Source organism: Callorhinus ursinus, unplaced genomic scaffold (genome assembly GCF_003265705.2).
Source record: "Callorhinus ursinus isolate GAN/ISIS: 27379988/994484 unplaced genomic scaffold, GSC_fseal_2.0 scaffold10, whole genome shotgun sequence".
Taxonomy (NCBI): Eukaryota; Metazoa; Chordata; class Mammalia; order Carnivora; family Otariidae; genus Callorhinus; species Callorhinus ursinus.
This window is the reverse complement of record NW_027397072.1, coordinates 36,803,618-36,825,199: the sequence shown is the minus strand read 5'-3', so window position 1 is coordinate 36,825,199 and position 21,582 is coordinate 36,803,618. Positions and strand designations below refer to the sequence as shown.

The following is a 21,582-nucleotide window of genomic DNA, read 5'->3' as shown; positions in this document are numbered from 1 at the left end:
GCCTGACCTCACCATGCAGGAAATGTCAAAGGCAAGCAGTGGGGAATGGGCTGGGGGATTTGCCTTTGCACTTAACTGAAAAGATAGGGAGCAGCAATGAGAGAAATCCCTTCCAGAAAAATCTAAAAAACAGTGGGCCAAATTGATTAACTTGCAAAGTTAGTTGGACTGGCAAAGAAAAATCCCCCCAGAAACCACCAAGTTCAGGGGAAGATGGTGAGAAAATTTTACACGTTAGAATAATTTACACTAGAAAGCCAGGCTGAGGCTCCCACCAGACCTGGCGCCCTCCCATCACATTACTCATCACGGCTACTCATCTGCCGGCCCCGTGGACTCCTGGCTTGTTTTATTCCTAGATGGATCCTAGCCCCTGGCACAGTGCCATCCTTCCATCCACCCTGCATTCTCCGCCTCAAGGGCCAGCCCTTCCAGCCCCAGCTAAAATCCACCTCTCCTCCCCCTGATGATCTATTTGATGTCTTCCCCTCTCTTGGGGCGCCAGCCCTTTCAACACAAGTTGGGACCCCGTGTGCAGGTCTTACTTCCTCTAATGCAGTGGAAGCAATTTGAGGACAGGACCTATGTCTAATTAATGGCCTGTCTCCAATAAAACCACCAGGAAAGGCACTGATTACTCAAATAAAGGCAAAGATGCAAACATATGGTGATTTATGAAGCTTCAGTCTGTTTTCATTCTGGACAGCTCCATCTTTCTTTCCCTGGACCCTCAAGCAATCAGCACACTAGTAATTGAGTATCTACTATGCGCACTGGAGATACAATGATTAGTAAGAAGACATGGACCTTGCCCTTCAAGGAGCCAGCCCTTGAGGTCATAGAGTCAAGTTGACCCCAGATACACATGAGGTTGGAGGGTGGGCTCGGTGGGCGGTGGACTCTGAGAAGGAGACTATATTAGTTTTCTAGGGCTGCTGAAACACAGGACCACAGACTGGATGACTTAAACCAGAGAAGTGTATTATCTTACCGTTCTGGAGGCAGAAGTCTGAAATCAAGGTGTTGGCCCGGTTGGTTTCTTCTGACCGGTGTGAGGGAGGGCTCTGCTCCAGACTGCTCTCCTTGGCTTGTAGATGGCCGTCTTCAGGCTCAACGGTGTTCTCCTTGTCTGTGTGTCTATGTCCAAATGTCCTGTTTTCATTAAGGACACTGCTCATGTTGGATTAGGGCCAAACCTAATGACCTCGTTTTAACTTGATTAGCTCACGAAGACCCTATCTCCAAATGGGGTTACATTCTGAGGTTCTGGGAGTTAGACCTTCGACGTAGGTATTTTGAGGGGGGACAAAATTAAACCCATAACAGAGGTTAGCAGGCGGCATGTTTACTATGGGGCGTCCTCAGAATCAACACCTGTGGAAGGAGGGGAGGAAGCAAGAATAGGTGGTGAGAGACTAGCACAGTGACATGGAGCTTAGAGCCTCAGCTGACCCCAAAGGGAACTCTTGAGCTAAAATGACCCTCCAGAGTTGTCCCAAACTAGGCCAAAATGGGCTTGCGTTTATACCCCTACAGGAAGGGGTCTAACCTGGGCTCTCTACATCAGAGGCAGTCCCTGAAGGAGCTACAGCAGGAAGCTGCCCACAGCACAAGTCCTTCCTTATGGGGTGGGACACAGAGACAGCCTCAGCAGAGGTGCTGTGAAAGTCAAGGGTCAGGGCTCCTTCCCCGGGGGGAAGATCAGGGAAGACGTCCTACAGCAGGACATCATTTGCCCCTGAATGCAGGGTGGGAAGGATTGGCTCATGAGAAGCCAGCAGGGGGCTCCGGGAACTGTGGGGACTTCCCCCGGTATGGAAACAGAGGGAAGAAATGAGGCATAACTGTGGGGGGCCCCTAGAGGCACCTGCAAACATTTGCTGTGGGCTGCAGCGGGAGGTCCTCTCTAGAAACTCCAGTGGGGGCCTGAGCTGCCCAACACGGAGGCCGGATCACGGGTTGGCAGGTGATGGGAGCTGCCACTGTTTCTAAACAGGACAATGACACTGTCAGAGCCACACACGAAGAGAGTTCCAGAGCAGTGCTATGGGACATGAGTTTCTGGTGGGAGAAGTGATGTATTCCCACAGTGCCGGGGGGGGGAGGGAACACTGCTCTGGAGTGGCGGGGTTGGACCGGTGGGGACAGGGGAGAGGGACTGCGGAGGGAGACACCAGGGTGTGCCTGGGGCCGCAAGGCAGAGGAAGGGCAAGACTTGACCCTGGGCACGGGAGATTTCCAAGCAGAAACCTCAGGACAGGAACACATTTGAAAGAGAACACAGGTTCTCTGGGGATACTCAACAGGCAGTTGAAAATGTGGGATGAGAACCTGAGAACTAATCAGGACTGGGATGATGGGCTTAGAGCCCGGCCACAACAGGAGTCCCAGAGAGAGCCCAGACATGACCAGTCTCAAGGGACCTCCATTTGGGAAGAAGGCAAGACCAGTGTAAACAGCCGTCTGCCCCCGGGTCCAATCCCACCTGCAGAAGAGCTGACCGGAGGTGTGCAGCTGCGGCTGGGCGGCATGGGCAGGGGTGGGGGAGGAGGGCACTTGACTTGCGCCTTGAAGGAGGGCTAGAATCAGCTTAGGAACAGCAGGTCCTGTGGAATGACTGGGGTGAGGCCCCAAAGGCCTAACCGAGCCCCAAGGAACAGAGAAAAATGGCTGGAAGTGATAAGTAGTTGAGAGGTTGGATCACTGGTTCCCGGTACAGATGGAATATAGAATATGGGGAGCAGATGAGTTGGAGGGGGCGCCACGGACTGAACCACAGGCCCTCGCCCTGGCCTCCCAAGTAGTCCACCTGCTCCTTCACTGTTCTCTCCTCCCCGCACCGCCAGTGCCTCCCCCCACATTGTAGACTTCTGGAACTCACTTTTCTTCTCCATGCTTCTCTTCCCTACCACGTGCCAAGCCCTTGGCTGGCTGCAGGGCAGCTCCCAACCCCGGCACGGACAGAATCTTTGCTCCTCATTTGTCTGCTGGAGAGCAGGGGCTGCCCTCTGACCAAACGGAGATTCTGGCCTGTTCTATGGGGGACACAGCAGCCACGTGGGTGAGTCCATTGATGCTCACCCTCTACAGGAGGCCACAATGATGTCAGCAGCTAAGGGGAGAGACTCCCCCTCCACAAAACTCTTCCCCCTTCCATCCACACCAAAACTTGCTCTCAGTGAAGGATCTGGAACTTCTTTGGACTAAGGAGTAACAACTGGTAGCGTTCACTAGGACCTTGTGTGGGAGAGGAACTCAAAGGTGGGGGGCAGTAGGCTGCCTCAATTGCATTGCTAGCAATCCCTAGAAAGCATTTCCATCATTTGAAGTCCTTTCTCAAGGGCTCGCCAAAAGTCCTCAATGACCAGAAGTCTGTGACCCTTCTGTCAGCACCAGCTTCCCCGGCCACTCGGGGTTCCTCCTGAATTCCCCATCCTCCCCCACAACTGCAAGCTTCCACGCCTCCCACCTCTGCCATTCAGAGTCGTTCAGCTCAGCCGCAGCCTCCGCCCTGGAACTGCCTGGCCAGCCCCTCCGCCATGAACGAGGCCTCCCTCCTCTGGTCAGCCAGGCAAAGGTGGAGACCAGGAGCGTGCCCTTGGTCAGAGGCAGAGGAGGGGCGAGCAGTGAGGCTGAGGGTCCCACCAGGCCTCCATTTTTCCCTCTCTCCTAGGTTGTTGACTAAGACCCTCTGTCATAAAAGATTAACAGGAGAAAAACATAAGTTTAATAACCTGTATACCTCCTGTACACCTGGGGGATATTCCGGAAAACTGAGTTAACTCCCCGAAATGGCCCAAGGAAATCACCTCAGACGCCATTTCCAGCTAAAGACAAAAGAAGATGTGGAGGGCTGGGAGAGCCAGCTGTGCGGGCTCTTTTTAGGCAAAGCACAGTCACCGAGGGTAGGATTGTCATGCAGATGAAATACGCCCTTCTCCGGTGAGAAGAGTCCTTGGACATTGAGTCAGCCCAGTCTTCCTGGGACCGAGAGGCACTCTTACAAATGGAGATTTCTCTTAGAGATGTAAATGCTTTTACAAAAAGGGTAACTCCTATTTGGTTTTCAGAGCTTCTCCTGAGTCTGCTGGAGTTTTGTTTTTGTTTCTGTTTTTTTTTTTTTTTTTTTTAATAACCAGCTCAAAATAATCCTTATGCCAAAGAGGCATATTTGGGGGTGGCAAATTCTTTGCCATAGACTCAGGGTTCTAGCTGTCAGCCACTAGGCAGAACCCACCGGCCTTACCTAAAACAGATACTGGGACCCCCTTCCTCAAACATCATTAAGGCCTAACCTTCAAGGGTGGGGGCTCCTGGGGTTTTATGGCAAGGAGCACCTCCTGCCAGCAAGGCGGTCCCAGGGAGGACCCAGCTGGCGGGCCTTCCTTAGGGTTCCAACGGAGTTTTCTCCACTCAGTGTCAGAAGGAAATAGCCGGCCGTTCCCTCCTTGTAATAAATGCCTCTGCATATTTGAAGACAGTAGTTAAGTCATTCTTGAGCTTTCTCATCTCCAAACTAAACAATCTCAGCCTCTGTAACCTTTCTTGGCAAATTCTAAGGCCCATATGCAGCGGAAAAGCAAAACAAAGCCATCTGATGGGGGAAAGGCCTCCTATCTCCAGCCCAGACTCTGGGCTTTGAAACTCTGGTCTGCACTCGGGTCTTTATTACATGTAACTTCAGTAGCTTCCAGCACCCGAGCCTGCGAGAGCCCAGGTGCTGGGGCAACTCCAGGCCCGGGGACGGGCGCGAGGCTGCGTCAGCGCGGGGCCCCGTTTGCATTTCTTCTGTGCTCACGCTCATGGTGGGGGATGAACGGTACCCTGGGGAGTGACCCAGGAGCCCGGTCTGCTGCAACTTCCGGCCTGGGTCCCCTGGGGGTGGGACAGTGGCGGGGGCGGCGGGGGCGGGGGGGCAAGAGCAGCCAGAGAGCCAGGCAGCCTGCTGGGAAGGCTGCCCTTTGACCCCGCAGAAGCCGGTAAGACCGGTTTCCCAGGTACTCACGGCGCAGGCTGGTAACCTTACCCTTCAGCCGGCCGAGGGGGGGCACTTCCTGCTGCTTCTGAATCAGGGGAGGCTACCTCTGCTTAATTCCCCTCAGCAGGGTCCCCCGGTCCCATTCAAATTCCTCTGGTGGTGGTTTTCCCTGGGTACCTTTCCCCCATTTTCACTAGGTTGTCCCAGGAGACCCAAGGACAGTGTATTCTCTGTCCCCTGGTTTGCCGCCTCCCCTTCGGCCTTTGTCCTTCTTTTGGTCTCCAGGGCCTTTTTCTTCCTTCAAAGGTCAGTCTTTGCTGCTCAGGCCAAGCTTGCAGGGAAGGGAGTCACCTTACAGGCTCCTACTGTCACTTAAGCAAATTCAACACACTTTTTTTTTTTTAAATAAAGAAAAAGTCGTTTGGATGGTGCCGGGAATTCTGTGCGCCATTCCAGTTATACCCCAGAGTGGACCCGGAGTGCAAGTCTTGATCTCTCCGTGCCTGGTCCTTTGCTGCTTGCTGCTCTGCTGGCAACAGCCAACTGGTCTTTAAGGAGACACAGTACGGGCCAGTGTAGTTCCTAAGTACGAGTCTTCAACTGCAAGCAAAGAGAAAGCTCCTTTCCTAACCCTGGAGGAAAGACCCGGCGGTGAGGACTTTCCAGCTGCAAGAAAGTGTCTCAAATGTGGTGCCTCCATTCAGGTTTTCAGGAGTTTGGGCTACATGACAAATGGGCCCTGGGGATGACTTTAGAACTCAACGCCTCAGGCAGAGGTGCCTCCCCTGTGTGGCTCTTGGCTGGATCTCCACCACGGGTTGGTGAGCTCCAGGCAGCTCCACATCTGGCTCCCTTCTTCTTGTATCCCCAGCACCCAGGACCGTGCCTGGCACTTACGTCACCTTCCTACTGTGCTTTTTGACTCTGTTGCAATATTTGAATTAACTCATTAGTCCCACTTGGACATTTATGGAGTGTCTACTGTGAATGCTATACTATGGATGGTAGGGGGCAGGGATTCAAAAAGACAAAAATCACACTCTCCTTCCCTAAAATGTTTATAAAGCCGTGAGCAACACAAGACATAGAAAGGTGGAATGTAAATAAAATGCAACATGATGTACCCCGACTCTGCCAAAGATATTTTCACAAAAGCAAAGATCCTCTTGCCAAACTCCTGTGTTTTCTAAAGCAGCTTTTCCTAAAGCGTATTCTTCAGGATGCTAGTTACTCTGGGTGTTAATGTGAAAAAGCTTTGGCGGTCAGAGGAATTCAGGATCAGGGTGGGCAGATTTCTTTAACATAGGATTTCTTCAAAGAAAGAAACTCAATCTTCACTTCACATCATATAAAAGGGTTCACTCAAAAATAGATCATAGACATAAATGTAAGAGCTAAGGCCATAAGACTCCTAGAAGAAAATACAGGAGAAAAACTTAGTGACTTTGGTTTTGGCACCAATTTGTTACATTCAACAAATAAAGCACAAATCGCAAAAGAAATAATTTATTAACTGGATCTCATCAAAATAAAAAATAAACCTTTGCTTTTCAAAAGACATTTATAAGAATGAAAAGGAAAGGCACGGACGGAGAGAGAATATTTGCAAAACATATAGATGACAAAGGATTTGTATCTAGAATATGAAAAAGAAGTTATTTATAAGAAGACAAACAACATATTTTCTTAAACGGGCAAAAGAGCTGAACAGATACTTCACCATGTATAGGACTGGCAAATAAGCACTTGAAGTCAACATCATTAGTCATTAGGGAAATGCAAATTACAACCACAATGAGATACCATTGAACACCCACTAGAGTGGATAAAATGAAAAAGACTGACCATACCAAGTGTTTGCAAGGGTGTGAAGAGACTGGAACACTCATTCACTGCTGGTGGGAATGGAAAATAGTATGACCACTTTGAAAAGCATTTTGTCAGTTTTTTTTAACAGTTAAAAATATACCTACTGTATGACTCAGCCATTCCACCCCAGTTACTTACACTCCACAAAAAAATGAAAGCATATATTCACACAGAGACTTGAGACTTGGTACTCAACTATTCAAATTGCCAGAAACAGGAAACAACCCAAACGAACCCCAGTAGATGAATAGATTAACAAATTGTGACATATAAATACAGTGGAATTATACTCAACAATAAAAAAGGAAGAAATTATTGTTACACAAAGAAGCATGATGGAATCTCAAAATAATTATGCTGAATAAGAGAAGGCAAGGCAAAGCACATACATACTATGATTCTAGTAACATAAAACTCTCAAAAATGCAAATAATTGATAGTAACAGAAAGCAGATTGGTGGTTGCCTGTTGGGGGCAGAGGATTGAAAAGCTGGAGAGAGGAAATACAAAGTGGCAGAAAGAAATTTTTGGGAGTGATGTATATGTTCATTATTTTAATTGTGGTGATAGTCTCAGAGATGTATAAATATGTCAAAACTCCTCAAATATACACTTTAATTATGTACAGTTTATTATGTGACAATTACACTTTGATAAAGCTGTCACAAAAGAAAGAACGCTTATCTTCTGGAGATATACACTGAATGTTTTACAAACAAAATTATCTAAAGACTGAAGTTTGCTTCTAGATAATACAGGAGTAGGTTGTGAAGTGGGTGGTGACATCGATACAAGGGTGATATAAAAGATGGGCCACCAGTTGACAGATGTTGAGGCTAGGTTCATTTTCATGCACGTTTGAAATACTACACTGAAAAAAACACCTCCTAGAAAATGTGACTTTAACCCTAAGAATGTGGTCCAGCTTACCACCGTATTTCTTTCTTCAAAGCTTGAGAGGGATCTGGTTATCTTTTTTTTTTAAGTAAGCTTTATGCCCAACGTGGGGCTTGAACTCAGGTCCCTGAGGTCAAGAGTCGGATACTCTACTAGGACAGAAACGACAGTAGGTTTTATGTTGTTCCACAAAAATATGTATAGGTGATACAATCCACATGAACTGATTAAAATTGATTTGAAACAATTAATAATAATCAATGCAGGTCTTTTGGCAGGCTGAATTTTCTCAAAGAAGGAATAATTGGCAGGGGGTTGAGAGGGCATCCTTAACAAGGAGGGCGTGAGATGGCCTCAAAGCTGCCCTTGTACAGTGCTTTCTGGATTGATACAGTGCAGGTGCATCAAAGTAGTGAAATAATTGAGAGATGTGGACTAGGAATTAGAAAGTGAACCCTGAAGGCCTCCTCAGTACCCAGCTCCCAAAGAATGAGCATCATTATCCCACACCCCCATAACCCTGCAGCATCAACATTGCAGCCCACAGTGCACGGAAAATTCCAAGCCTGTTAACAATTAGGACAGTGCCCCTCTAATGAAAGGATGTTTGTGAAATTTTCTTGAATGTCTCGTGTGTGAATGTGTAGTGAACTCTCCTACATTAAATTCTCCGAGGATTTTACTCTCTGTGAGGGTTTGATAACTCACAGCGGAGTGGAGACATAGGTGCTACTTGGTGAGCATCCAGACATGTGAGTGGGGACACACAGATACCACTGCAGAGGCACTGGAGGTCATGAGAGCAGCCAAAGATGTTGTTCAGAAAAGGTATTTGGGTCACTTGGCTCTAAAACCCACAGAGTTTGTTCATATAGACCAGGCATCATGTTAAGGCCTTTTTAATTTTAATTTAAATTTTATTTATACAGTGTTTGAAGAGATAATGCAATCTGGTGACTTTCAGCAAAAAGCAGGCAGTAAGGATCTTTGAAAATTCTTATTCTCTTATAAAGCAATAATAAAACTGATGTAAAAAAAAAGTTAGAATCTTTTTCAGAACTCTGGAAATTAACCAAAGGCTTGCAGCCATCCAGAGAATGTTTATTCAAGCAAAACAGTTGAATTTCACTAAGAACAGTGAGCTTTATGGCATTTTAACTCTCCCCACACCCATCACCCTCTCTCTAACTACATGGTAGCACTGAAAACCAACAGCCTCCAATCATGGAAAAAACCAATCTGGTGGTTCTCTGGAAGACCCCACTTGAAAATCTGTCATTTAATCTGACTTGAAGTTTGCTCAGTGTGAAAAGCCATTTCCTCTAGTGCATTTGTTAAAAACATTTAGAGGCAATTGTTTAGCTTCACAGATGCTTGAGGCCGTGGTTACCAGTTGGGGCAAACAGTAAGCTAACCCAAAATTTAAAGTAAAAATTGGGAAATGGGATGTGCCTAGGGGCTTTGAAAAGCTCTGGCATATTCTGGGGGAATCTCAAAGGCCATGAGGATTGGTAAGACTTTGCATATAGTCAGGGCTGTGTATATACTCAGAAAAAAAAATCAAGAAGGCACTAACCTCTCACCTCTGGCTACCTTGGTATTCTGCACAAGTAGAGGCCAAAGTAGAATTGCCAACTACTTGGCTGAGTGTGGAAGGCATATCCTAACATGCTTACAGAGCACCTCAGCAAGGACTGGGAGACTTATTGGTTCTAGGCCTTTAAGGAAATCTCTGTCCAGTCATTAGCTGACCATTAAGCTAACCAAGCAGAGATTTTAGTACCTACACAGGATGAAGGCTACAGACTTTACAGAATTACATCAGAAAAGTCACTGAACAAACAAACAGCAACAGCAACAAACCCTGGGGAGTGGAAGGGAGAATATGATTTTCAGCATTGCCGCCTTGTATTATTTTCCTTTAGTTCTTTAGACATGGCTCCCTTTAGTTCTTTGAACTAAATTTAAGATTTTGTCTAGTAAGTCCTATGTCTGGGCAACACTATAAACCAACTAGATCTAACAGACATCTACAGAAAACTCCACTCAACAACAGTTGAATATGCATTCTTCTCTAGTACACAGGAAACATTTTCCAGGTTGGATCATATGTGACACCATAAAACATGTCTCAGCAAATTTAAAAGGATTGAAATCTTCACTGACCACAGTGGAATGAAACACGAAAGCAAGAACAGAAGGAAAACTGGAAATTTCACCAAATGGAGAAATTAAATGAGACACTTAAAAAAAACCAATGTGTCAAAAAAAGGAAATAAGGAGGAGAAATGCAAAGTATTTTGAGATAAATGGAAGTGAAAACACACCAAAATTTATGGGATGTAGCAAAAGCAGTGCCTAGAGGTAAATTAATAGCTGTGAACACTTATATTTAAAAATAAACAAACAAAATTCTAAATCAATAATCTAATCTTCTGCTGTAAGAAGCTAAAAAAAGAAAATCAAACCCAAAGCAAGCAGAAGGAAGGAAACAATAAAGATTAGAGCAGAAATAAATGAAATAAAGGATAGGAAATCAATAAAGAAAATCACAAAACCAAAAGTTAGTTATTTGAAAAGATCATGAAAACTGACAAACCTTCATTTGTATTGACCAGGAAAAGATGAGAGTACTCAAATTACTAATATCAGGAATAAAAGAGGAAACATTACTACTAACCTTAAAGAAACAAAATCAAGTATAAGAAATACTGTGAACAAGTCTACATCAACAAATTGGATAACATAGATGCAATGGACTAATTTCTAGAAAAACATAAACTACCAAACCAGTTTTGGTTTGTATCAGCCTATATTGTATATCTCAAGTAGAGAGATTGAATTAGAAATCAAAAAACTTCCAACAAGAAAAACCTCAAGACCAGATGGCTTCATTGGTGAATTCTACCATATGTTTAAAGAAGAAATGATGCAAATCCTTGACAAACTACTCCAAAAAATGAAAGATGCAAATCATTCTATTACACCAATATTACCCTGATCCCAAAATCAGACATCTGTAAAAAACTATAGATCAGTATCTCTATGAATGCAGATGCAAAAGACCTCAATAAAATATTAGCAAACTGAATCCAACAACAAATAAAAAGGATTTATCCAAAGAGGACCAAGTAGGATTTATCCCAGGAATGCAAGGTTGTTTAAGTATACATAAATCAATCACTATAATACACTATATTAATATAATAAAGGACAGAAACCACACGATATTTTCAAACACACAGAAAAACATTCGATGGGTGTGCCTGGGTAGCTCAGTTGGTTGGGCGTCTGCCTTTGGCTCAGGTCATGATCTTGGGGTCCTAGGACCGAGTCCTGTGTCAGGCTCCCTGCTCTGGGGAGTCTGCATCTCCCTCTCCCTCTGCCCCTCCCCTCACCAGTGTGTGTACTCTCTCTCTCTCTCAAATGAGTAAAATCTTAAAAAAAAAAAAAAAGGAAAACATTTGATGATATCCAACTCCCTTTCATGACAAAACACTCAACAAACTATGAAAAGACAGTAAAGTAAAGTAAAAATTGGGAAATGGGATGTGCCTAGGGGCTTTGAAAAGCTCTGGCATATTCTGGGGGAATCTCAAAGGCCATGAGGATAAGTAAGACTTTGCATATAGTCAGGGCTGTGTATATACTCGGAAAAAAATCAAGAAGGCACTAACCTCTCACCTCTGGCTACCTTGGTATTCTGCACAAGCAGAGGCCAAAGTAGAATTGTGAATTCTCTAAACTGATAAGAAACATCTACAGATTAAATACCAAAAGTCAGCTAACTTTTTGGAGAAACTGACAAGCTAACCCTAAAATTCCCATGAAAATGTAAAGAACTCAGAGTAGCCAAGATGATCTTTAAAAAAAAAAGATTTTATTTATTTATTTGACAGAGAGAGAGAGAGAGTGAGAGCAGGAACACAAGCAGGGGGAGTGGGAGAGGGAGAAGCAGGCTTCCCGCGGAGCAGGGAGCCCGATGCAGGGCTCAATCCTAGGACCCTGGGATCATGACCTGAGCCGAAGGCAGACGCTTAACGACTGAGCCACCCAGGCACCCCTAAAACTATAAAACTTTAAAAAGCAAATATAGGTATAAGTCTTTGTGACCTTGAATTAGGCAATGATTTCTTAGATATGACACCAAAAGCACAAGCAACTAGAGAAAAAAATAGATAAATTTAACTTCATAAAAACTAAAAACTTTAGTGCTTCAAAGGACACTATCTAGAGAGTGAAAACTCACAAAATGGGAGAAATATTTGCAAAAATCATTTACAAATCATTTGGATATATGATGAGTCTAGTATCCAGATTATATAAAGAATTAGTATAACTCAAGAATAAAAAGATAAATACCCCAATTAAAAAATGGAGGAGGGATCCGAATAAACATTTCTCCCAAGAAGATATACAAAAAACAAATGAAAAGATTCTTAATATCATTAGCCATAAGATAAATGCAAGTCAAAACCACAAGGAAATGTCACATCATATCCACTAGGACAATTAAAAGAGAGAGAAACACAAGTGTTGTTGAGGATATGCAGAAATATGATTCTTCAGTACATCGGTAGAAAATGTAAAATGAGTGCAGTCACTTTGGAAAAAAATTTTGGCAGTTCCTCAAAATTATAAACATTGAGTTACTATGTGACCCAGTGATTTCATTCCTACATATATATCTAAAAGAATTGAAAACATATTCACACAAAAACTTGTACATGACTGCTTCATAGCAGCAGTATTTATAATAGCCAAAAGGTCAAAACGACACAAATGTCCACCAACTAACTGATAAATAAACACAATGTGGTATATCCATATAATGGAATACTACTCAGTAATAAAGAGGGATGAAGTACGAATGTATACTAACACATGATTTACGCTAAGTGAAAGAAGCCAGTCTCAAAAGTTCACATTCATATGAAATACCTAGATAGGCAGATCCACAGGGATAGAAAATAGATTCATGGTTGTCAGGGGCTAGAGGAGAGTGAATGGGGAGTGGCTGCGAATGGGTACTGATTTTTTTGTGAATTATGCACAAGTTCCAGAATTAGGTGGTGGTGATGGTTGCGCAACCTTGCGAATATAAAATCTACTGAATTGTATACTTTAAAGGGGCGAATGCTATAGTATGTGACTTGTATCTCTATCTTCTAAAAAAGATAATGTGGTCTAATGGTTCACAATTCAAAAGACACAAGAGTCAGGAATGAAAAGTCTTCCTTCTTCCTCCAAGAGCAGCTGCCCATCACCTCTACAGCCCTTGGGACACATGTGCATCAAGGAAGCAGTCTTCTGTTGTTCGAGATGTAGTTCTATGCACATCTTTTCCCTTTTTTATTCTCTGCACGCTGCTTGGAATTTTGCTTTTTCCTTAGGCATGTGTTCTTGACTGTAACCAACGAGCCCCTTTATATTATACATTCCGGAACGACTCAGTACAGATGAATATATCCTACAGATTAACATGAGATATCTGTCTGTAATAAATATTATCATGATGATAGTTAATTATATTATATTATATCACCACCACCAGCAGCAGCAGTAAACAGCCCAATCCAGATCAAGGTGCTGGAATTAAATTTAGTCTCATCTGAGCTCAGGGAATCTGAGTCTTGGCCAAGACACCCCAGCGTTTGTCTAGGATTTTGTTTTTAGAAGAGTTTGTGGTTATATGATTCCCAGTGAAGATGTACACACTCAGGTGAGCCTTCAGTCTTCTGAACACTTTTGTTCCTGAAGACGCTTAAGGGAACTGCTTAATTGAGTTAGATCGGCAAAGAGATGGTCTGACCTGCCTTGGGCCACAGTAAACAAAGACCAAATACACAGCCGAGGACCACATCTGGAAACCCCCTCCTGGGGCTCTGCCGAGCCTGGGGTGTGTGTGGTCACCTGTGGCTCTGCACAGAAGCCCAGAGACCCCACAGCTTACAAGTTAGAAGAGTAAGTTCCAGTACAAGTCCCCTGCTGCTCTCATAAGGATTAGATTGCTAAATTTGTGCTGGACTCCTTATCATTGAGGACCTAGAATTGAGGTCTTAGGGTCAGTTTTTGCTCATTTGCTCATCGGTATGATAGAAATTTCTGTATAAAAGCCACTGACAAGGGAGCTTCAGCTGGTCCATTTCTCCTCTCTGAGTCTTGTTCTTGTTGGTCCTTCTAAATGAAGGACCCCATAATGTCGCTGTCTCTGGTTATGAAGTTAGTAGGACATGTACCCTGAGTGGTGTTCTCATCAGGCATTCAAGTCACTTCCCAGTGACGGTCCCTCTATGCCCTAATACCAGCGGCATGCGGTCATGCTGGTTGCTCTTCCAGGTCTACCCAGCAGGGGAGGAGTGCAGGGGCTCCTCCCACACCTGGAGAAGGGACCGTGGAAGAGGGTGGAGTCAAACAGGCGGTGGGGTTTGAAAGCTGGAGAGACAGAATCTAGGGTAGCGGCTCTGGATGCTAACAGAGCCTAGCCCGCACGTTGTGGAGAGGATTAATGAAATAATGCAATCACACACCAAATGTGCTTAGAACAGCTGCTGCTCAAGAAGTGTTGGCCTTGGCACCAAGAGCATGGAGCAAACAGCTGTCTGCAGAAGAGAAGGCCCATCGAGGAAACTATTTTGCAGAAACCACAGAGGCCATCTGGCCTTGGATTAAAGGCTTTGTGAGGGTCTGGGGCAACTTTTATAGGGAATGCAATAAGGAATCCACTGGGAAGAAATCAACAGCTTGGCAGCTGCAAGAAGGACACACCTGAGTAAGAAAATCATGGTGGAGTGAACACTGCCTCTTGGCAAGTGATTCTCAGAACTCAAGTGTTCTCACCCATTGTCGTACTACCTAACTCATAAGAAGATCACTGCAATAAGATCTGTAAATGCTGAGTCTTCTGCCTGACACAAGATGAGCACTCCATAAATGGTGGTGGTGTTGGAGGTGATGTTTCCAGAAGACTTTAGAGACTCCTTCTAGAGCAGGCTCAAGGTCGTTGAGCAGGTGTTATGAGGAGCTCACCTGGGTACAAGCCAGGGCAGGGCACCTCGGCCTCTGAGGGGCAGAGAAACTACTCTATATAAGAGAGCAGGAGCTCCCTTTTTCCTGGGTGAAGATGGGGATTCCAGAAGGAGGAGGGTCAGGGATGAGGTCTTAAAAGAGAAAGAATTTGGGGAAAGAAGACATTTATCCAGTAGGCAATTTGGTTTGGCTTTGAAGTGTGTGAGGTTAACCTCTTCTTTGGGCTCGTCAACGTCATCTATAAAGTCTATGCTTCTCACCACCAGTTTTGGAAAAGCGGACTCATTGGTTGTCTCAAAGAGAGTTTGAGTCCTGTGCTGAGTTAGGCATGTGATTAAAAACAGACTAACCCCATGGAGGCAGGATCCAGAAGACAGAGAACGGCTGACATCTGGGATATGCTGTCATTGCTGTGATCACAGTGAATCCAGAAGAGGGGTCAGTATTAGGGATAGAAGCAGATGCGGGCTAAAAGCATGGTCCGTGAAGGGAGTGAAGGGGCTCTGACTGGGCATTCCTTGAACCAGCCCCAGAGGGAATCATAGCAGGAAGAAGAAAGATGGTTTAAACTTCACAGGAAGCAAGAGAGTCAAGAGGTACCCGTTAAGCCAGTGTGGAATGTCTTGAGCCCTCCAGCAACCAACAGCACACTCTGCCCATGTGGTGGATCTTGGTGATTGTGCCCAAGAACCTCGGGCTTGGGTCTGGATTGGATGACCTTAGACTTGGGTCGGGAGGCACCCCAGGTGTGCAGTTTGCACTTTTTTCTTGTGGTGGTCTTGGAGAGGGCCAGATTCCTTGGGCTCTACCGACACAGGTGAGTTGGCTCTCGGGTCTGAAGTAGCAAATAGAGGAACATAAACAGTTTGGCATGGGAGGACAGAGGTAAGGAGAGCTGGCGAGGCCCACTAATTCAGTGAGTTTAACATGATACCCGAGTTTCCAAATTGGAAACACACGACCCCATTCATCTAGTCGACAAACATAAGCACATAGTTTTTAGTTCCACACACTGAAAACTGTCCGAGATGCCTGGGATGCGACTGTTCTCTTTCCCGCTCCCTCCTTGCAACTGCCCTCAATACTGAAGCTGATTTATACTTGCCTGAACATTAATTTTACTGAAGAGGCATTTGATATGGTCAAAACCCAACATTACACTAAATATACTTCGGTCAGTCTTAGGCTAGAAGATCAAAATGTGACCTTGTGGTACGACTTACTATATATTTCCCCTCCTGGCCCCACTGGCCTGTGAAGAGAAGCTTGTGGCTTCTCAATGGTACCATGATTTCATAATCTGAACCCTATCCGATAAAACCGATACATGGTTTTAAATTATATTGTCTTTAACTTTGTTTTATTGAGGAGTCTGTGAAGTCCCTGACCCTGATCTTGTCTTTCTATTTGAGAAGTAAAGGCTATGCTCTTTGTAAAAGAACTTGGGTTATTCCTGGAGCCACCGATGGGGTTTTCACAATTAAGCTTATTTAAATGACAGGACTTCTCTACCTGCCCCTTCCTGCACAGAGAATTTTTACACTTTTTTAAGATTTAAATTGAAGACTAAAGCTACAAATGCTTTTACTATGATTAATGTTTTAAAGATGAATGTTGTTTTTACTATGATTAATGTTTTAAAGATGAATGTTGTATTTGTATGTAATAATGTACCATATTCACGCAGGTCCACTTACATCCTTTTTATTCTCCGGCTGATGTTTCCTGCTTCCAGGGATTTAGAATGGCTGTGATGGTTTGTTTGTTTTTTTTTAATTTTTATTGTTATGTTAATCACCATACATTACATCATTAGTTTTTGATGTAGTGTTCCATGATTCATCATTTGTGCATAACACCCAGTGCTCCACGCAGAACGTGCCCTCTTTAATACCCATCACCAGGCAAACCCATCCCCCACCCCCCTCCCCTCCAGAACCCTCAGTTTGTTTTTCAGAGTCCATCGTCTCTCATGGTTCGTCTCCCCCTCCGACTTACTCCCCTTCATTCTTCCCCTCCTGTTATCTTCTTCTTTTTCTTTTTTCTTAAAATATGTTGCATTATTTGTTTCAGAAGTACAGATCTGTGATTCAACAGTCTTGCACAATTTACAGCGCTCACCATAGCACATACCCTTCCCAGTGTCTATCACCCAGCCACCCCATCCCTCCCATCCCCCATCACTCCAGCAACACTCAGTTTGTTTCCTGAGATTAAGAATTCCTCCTATCAGTGAGGTCATAGGATACATGTCTTTCTCTGATTGACTTATTTCACTCAGCATAACACCCTCCAGTTCCATCCACGTCGTTGCAAATGGCAAGATCTCATTCCTTTTGATGGCTGCATAATATTCCATTGTGTATATATACCACCTCTTCTTTATCCATTCATCTGTCGATGGACATATGATGGTTAGTTTTATGTGTCAAGTTGCCTGGGGTTCCCAGAGGGCTGGCAAAACATTCTTTCTGGGTGTGTCTGTGAGGGTGTCTCTGGACGGGGTCAGCATTTGAACTGGCAGGATGAGCAAAGATGATAGCTCGCATCAAAGTGGGTGGGCTTCAGCCAGTCCATGAGGGCCTGAATTGAACAAGAAGGCGGAGGAAGGATGAATTCATTCCCTCTGCTTGAGTTGGGACATCCGTCTTCTGCCTGTGGACATCACTGTTTCTCGGGCTTTCGGACTCAGACCAGGACTTACACCCTCGCCACCCCCTATCACATTCAGATGGAATGACACCACCGCTTTCCTGGTGATCCAGCTTGCGGATGCCTGATTGTGGAAATTCTCTGCCTCCATAACCAGGTGAGCTCATTTCTGTAATTATAAATACATATATACATACATACATGCATGCATGTATACTCATCCTATTGATTCTCTTTCCCTAGAGAACCCTATCTAATACGGGGGCTCTCTTAGAAAGGGACACCATCGAAGGTCAGCTTTCTCACGGGGCCTTTCCAGCTCTCAGGGCAGCTTGGAGAATGGGAGAAATGGCCCTCATTGGACAGAACAGAGAAAAGGTCCAGTGCTCAAACAAACACATGATCATGTGCAGAACGGGTGCTATGCAATGTGCCTAAGTTTCAGACTGATTTTTCTAGAACCAAGGAGTGAAGGTGTGGTGCCCAACCCTATTCTGGCTAGGGCTCCAAATTTCTCTCTGCTAGGTGGCCACAGGCCCAAGGTCAGAAAGGGGAAGCACCTGCGGTTCAGGACAGTGCCTGTACCCTGACCACCAGGAGCAGGATCACCAGTCTGCACCCTATTTGTCTGCATTGCTTAGCCAGAAAGGACATGCCCAAGCCTACTCAGGGCTGACAGCACCCACAGGTTGGAAGGACAACGGGATCCTGAGGCTCCGTAGTCCTGTCACTGAAAAAAAAAAAAACCCAGAGAAGAAATTGCAGCTCAGGTCACCACATGTACAGCCCCAAGGTCAGCACAAGGCTCTTGATTATCTTGCTGTGAACCGGGTGTGGCTGGAGACTCCATAGCCAGTGGGTCCCAGTTGGCCCAGGACAGAGAGGTTTCCTAGGATGCAGGACTTTGGGTTTTATTTTTTTTAAAGATTTATGTATGTATGTATGTATGTATGTATGTATGTATGTATGTATATTTGAGAGAGAGAGCATGACCGGGGGTGGGGGGGGGAGGAGGAGGGGCAGAGGGAAAGAGAATCTCCAGCTGACCCTGCTGAGTGCAGAGCCTGATGCAGGTCTCAATCCCATGACCCAGGTGATCATGACCTGAGCCGAAATCATAAGACGCTCAACTGACTGAGCCACCCACGTGCCCCAAGGACTTTGGGTTTTAAAGCTAGGGAAATTGAGCCAGGATGAATGGGTTGCCCTAGGAAGGAGCTGTGAGTGACAGACATGAAGGATGCTATTCATTTGAGGGCTCAAGACCCATTCCGAATCACCAGGTAGAGCCCACCTTCTCCCCAAAAGCACCCCACTGAATGAGAACTGGCTCATTCTAATTCTGCCTGTTTCTCTTCCGGACCCCGGGCCAATACCTCCTTCCCCATCATCCCCTCCCCACTGACTCTGAGCCCCACGTTGCCCTCTGCTACCCTTGTGAGGGCACCAGCCTGCCTGCGCTGCATTTCATTTGCAGCATTGTGTGTGCAAACACAAAAGAAGACCTAAAAATGCAGGACTCCACCTGACCCTCAAAGAGAATAAATCACAAGTGCATTTTTTTAAAAGTTAGAATCCTGAAAGGATTTAAGATGAGCAAACTGGAATAAAAACAAACAAACAAACAAAAAAACCAGTATTTTACCCAGAAGGCAGCACACATTCCTTTCTTCAGTTGTGTTTCTTTGATAAAGCATCCTGCCTCTCAGAGCCATAGTGCGCCCACCGGGGCAAACACTGACGCCTGCTTGTTTAATACCTTCCCCATGCTGTGCGCGTGCCAGCACGATCGTAGTTACAGTGGAAAAACAGCACTGTGGCTGCCAAACCAACAAAAGCAGAATGATAGGCACTTTCATAATTTCAGTCCCAAACTATACTGGGCCAGGGGGCGTGAAAATCCATCAGCCTGGGTTGGCATTCTGACTCCCTCACGCAGGGTACTTCACCTCCGAAGCCTCCTCTAAAACGGCATCCCCGTCTCAGACCAGCAGTTGGCCCGAGGCCGGGTATACAGCAAGTGCTCAGCTGCTGTTCCTGTCCATCCCTCCTGTGAGATACCTTCTTGAAACTCCTAAATATGCCCCATGTGACAGCAAAGACAGCTCTGTCAATGGGGGCATCTCAAGGGAGCCGGGTGCCCTCAAGGACTCACTCAAGTCGACTCTTTGTAGGTGAGGAGATGGACGTCCCAAGAAAGGCTTTGATCTGTTCAGCACCACCTAATGGGAAGCTGGGATGGGCTCTCTGGACTCCCTGTCCAGTGCTCTTTCCACTAGAACTGGCTGTCAGTCTTCCATAGGACATGGAAATACAGCCAAAAGGAAACCAGAGGGGACTTTTTTTTTTTTTAATCTTTGTTCTTTTGTTGGTTTCATTCTCTTCTGTTTTGTTTTTATGCATGAAGCTTTTTGTTTGTCTGTTATTCATGAGGCTTCCTACATGCGGGGTAGGAGGTACAAATCTGAGTCTACAGGTTGCTGGTGTAAGAACCATACCGTCTTCATTTTGGCGGGTAACAGAACATAATTTCTGCTTCGGGTCCTCCTTTTCTTGCTGTGGAAGCTAATCTTGGTGTATGAAATTGGTCCTCCCTGCCTGGGGATGCATCTGGGCTAGGGCCTGCCAACACTGTGATGAGGGATAGGCAGGTGCCGTCTCTCATCCCCCCAGGCCTGGCCTTTTGCAGGCCTGACTTCAGCCTCTTCCTCTTCCCTCAACCACAGGACATTGGGAGGAGCCTCCCTCAGGGGCTCCTGCACCCTCCTAAGCCTGCCTTCCAGGGAGAGCAGGGAGCTTCCGGTGAAAAGCAGCCTGAGAATCCAAGGATCACGCAGCCCCATGCACCAGGGTCCCTGGGGAGAGAGAAGACCAACGTCATGCCTTTGAACCTGGGTACCAGAGGAAAACAGCTGTGTGTTTGGAACAAAGGAAAACAATCTCTGCCAGGCAATTCCTTCCCATGCTGGCTGCAGGCAGGGTCCAGAAGGCCATAGGCTAGGCTGTGGTTTGTAACCTTGCATGTGGACACAGGCCCAGAAGTTTCTTCAAAGACGCTAACATGTTTCCAGAGAGGGTCCTGGGCCCATTCAAACATCCGCTGAAGAGGAGGTGCCCATCCAGCCATCCATGCAGCTCCTGACTTCCCTGTATCACAAGTGATGAGCTTAGCACGGAGCAAAGCTTAGGTGGCGACGGGTAGATAGGTGGATGGGAAGAGGGCAGAAAGGGAAGAGTGAGTGAGAGCAAGAATGAGGTCTGTTTGTTTTTTTTCTCCATAAGAGATGCATATACACTCTTACAGCCCATCATTTAAATCCCCTTCCATGGTTTCAGTTTGCTACGGACTGTTCTCCATCCCCGGTTAAGTTCTCGGAAGGCAGGGACAGCTGCGTGTATGCGTGAACTTCACTGTGCCTTATCCATCCTACACAATCAACAAACGCTTCATAAGTAAATCAAATGCCTGCCTGATCCTCTAAAAATGTCTTACTATTTTCAGGCAGGTGATTAGGGCAAAGAGCGTGCATGGTATATGCATTGGGAATCACAACATTTTAAATTTAAAATAGATGATTTTTAGAAACCAGTAAATGCCCAGTAGAAAAGGAATGAGCAGTAGACAAGTGGGAAAATCGAAGCTCTCCTCTTCCCCCATTACATTCCCCAAAGGGTGCCACTGTTAACATTTCAGACTTCATTTCTTTAATAAAATAAACTTTGAATTAACTTGGTGAAATTGACAGCTATTAATTTTTTTATAATTTATTTTTTCATCTTCGAAATTGTAATTTCCTCCATGTCTGTTTTTTATATCCTCTTTGTCATATTTTTGTAGTCCCCCAAGTACTTGGTCAAGTTGACTTTTTTTTTAATGCAAAATTTATAAACTCTGAAGCACACACATCTTAAATGTACCTGAGATGACTTTTCACAAATATCAAAATAAAGAATGTTGCCATCACCTGAAAATATTCTTCTATGCTTCTTTCCAGTTAATCCTTTCTTTCCTAGGAACAACCACGGTTCTGATTTTCTTCCACCATAGATTAGTTGTGCCTGTTCTAGAGCTTCCTATAAACACAGGTGTACTTGTTTGTGTATGCTTTATTTTGCTCAGCATAATGCTTCTGGGATCCATCCTTCCTGTGTCATCA

General features: G+C 45.2%; 1 long non-coding RNA gene across 7 annotated transcripts in view; it reads left to right on the top strand.

Moving 5' to 3' along the window:
* LOC112821020 (uncharacterized) overlaps positions 1-21,582 on the top strand; it is a 300,721-nt gene that overhangs the window by 222,170 nt on the left and 56,969 nt on the right. Inside the window, exons 4-5 of one of the 7 annotated variants that reach the window (XR_012379726.1) lie at positions 17,505-17,582; positions 20,152-21,164. The exons of 5 other annotated variants lie outside the window; for them this stretch is intronic. This is a non-coding gene — a long non-coding RNA (uncharacterized lncRNA). Of the gene's footprint in view, positions 1-17,504; positions 17,583-20,151; positions 21,165-21,582 lie in introns of those variants that run through there. One more of the 7 variants, XR_012379729.1, reaches the window with a different exon arrangement.